Source organism: Bos taurus, chromosome X (assembly GCF_002263795.3).
Source record: "Bos taurus isolate L1 Dominette 01449 registration number 42190680 breed Hereford chromosome X, ARS-UCD2.0, whole genome shotgun sequence".
In the NCBI taxonomy this organism is placed as follows: Eukaryota; Metazoa; Chordata; class Mammalia; order Artiodactyla; family Bovidae; genus Bos; species Bos taurus.
In genome coordinates, this window is record NC_037357.1 from 14459211 (window position 1) to 14461277 (window position 2067).

A 2067-nucleotide genomic window follows, 5' to 3' on the forward strand; every position below is an offset into this window, starting at 1 on the left:
TCCTTTTATGCCCACTAGGGGAGAATCATATCCTAATCTGTATATGGGGAGAAACTGGAGAGGGGACGTAGTAGGTCTCAGTGGGAGGCAAATTTGTACCCCAGAGGACAATGGAATTGGGACATGTCTGGAGACATTTTTGGTTGTTACAAACCAGGGAGAGGGATTTCTCCTGGCATCTAGGGGATAGGGGCCACGTAGGATGCTACACATACTACAATGCACGGATGGTCCCCATAATAAGCAATTATCCAGTGCAACATGCCAAGTGGCAAGGTTAGAAACCTTAGGATAGATGTGATGGGGAGGGAGGACAATCACTTTTATAATATTATCTTGTATAGTTAAAGCTCTCCTGGGCAGGGGTAGAACTGTCTTCTGGCAAAAGGGAAAAAACTCCATCCCTCTGTCCTGCTCAAGAAGAACATGGCTTTTTCTTTGTGTGAGGATGCAGACCAGCATAATACCTGTGCTAGAGACCCTGGAGGCCATGTGCTGGAGACCCCACAGTGGCCATGACAATTCTTGGTTGTGCCTCAAAAATCTGGCTGAGGCAACCATACATATATACACCTGATTTGTGAAAAAGCTGACTGCCGTTCCTGTTTCTAATCATTTAGAAACAGACAAAAGGATTCTAAACTATATGTGTGCTAACTGGGTTTTCATTAGAGTTATGTGTATTCCTTGGTGTTGACGTGGTAGAACATGATGTCTTTGTTACAGTGATAAGTCAATTTCATATGTGAAATAGACATCTTCATTCTCCTGTCACCTCTGTAATCCTGTGAACATCAAGTTCTTTTACGTTTTCTTTTTCAAAAAGCATTTGAGGTGGGCACTGTTTAAGATGCCTACCTGAAACTTTCCTCCTACTGGAAGGGGAAGTTAACAGTTGAAGATGGAGGGAGAAAGCTGGCTGCTAAAGTGATGTACTGTCACAGAGGCAGAAGGTTACACCCTCATCTCACTGAACTGAACTGTGAGCTTTAGTTACTCACTCTTCCTTCACAAACTTTTCATTCCTTCCTCCCTCTCACATTGTGTTTACTGACTGGTCCTTTTTAAAAGTTCTCTTGAACCCATGCTCTTGCTCATTTCTTAAAAAGTGAAGTCTTTTCTGCTTCCCTTTAAAACTTCTTTTTATCTGGTTCTTTTCCCTTCTTTCTCTTTTGTCCCCCTCACACATCTTGTCTCCTGTCCTCTCTTTTCTTCCTTTTATTATTTAGCGATCCACTTTTTTAAAGTTTTTCATTCCTTCTCTTTCCAACTCTCTACCTTTCGTGTATTGACTTTTCACTGGTTTCTCCTTTTCCACATCAGTTCTATGTGTGTATGTATGTATGCAGGGATGTATGTATGTATGTTTCTACCTATCATCCATCTACCTATCTGCGGTACCTACCTATCCCTCTACCTACCTAGCCATCTATCCATCTATCTTGTCTTCTTTTTTAAAAAACTGACTTCTACTTTTTAAACCCATCTCCCTCTATCACACACAATTGTACTTGGCTTTATTGGTTCTCCCCCTCATTCTCACATTGTCTTTTTCTGCTTTTTCACTTTCCCCTACTGACTCATCACTTATAAACCTCTTTCTTTCTTCATTATTTCTTACTTCTGTTCCAGCATCCTTTCTTCCTATCTTTCTTCCTTCCTTCTTTATCTTTGCCCTTCCCACCTCCTGTCTTCCTTCCTCCCATCCTCCTTTTACTCTCTTTCTGCTGGCTCCCCTTTTATTTTTTCCTATCTGCTCTAACTCTCTCATTCTCTTTTTCATGCATTCCTTCTTACTGGCTTCCACTTTTAAAATTATATACCTACCTACCTACTTACCTATCATCTGTACAACTGCCTACCTACCTATTCAGCTCTCAACCATTTATCTTTGTCTTTATTTTTGTCTTTGCTTTCCTGACTCCTACTTTTACAATCTGTCCCCCGCCACACAACTGTTTTAGGTTTTTTGTAGGAAAATGGTTCCTATATTTTCACTCTTACATTCTCTTCCCTTCTTTAGCTGTCTTCCCTACTGACTCATCCTTTATTTTTAAATCTTTATTT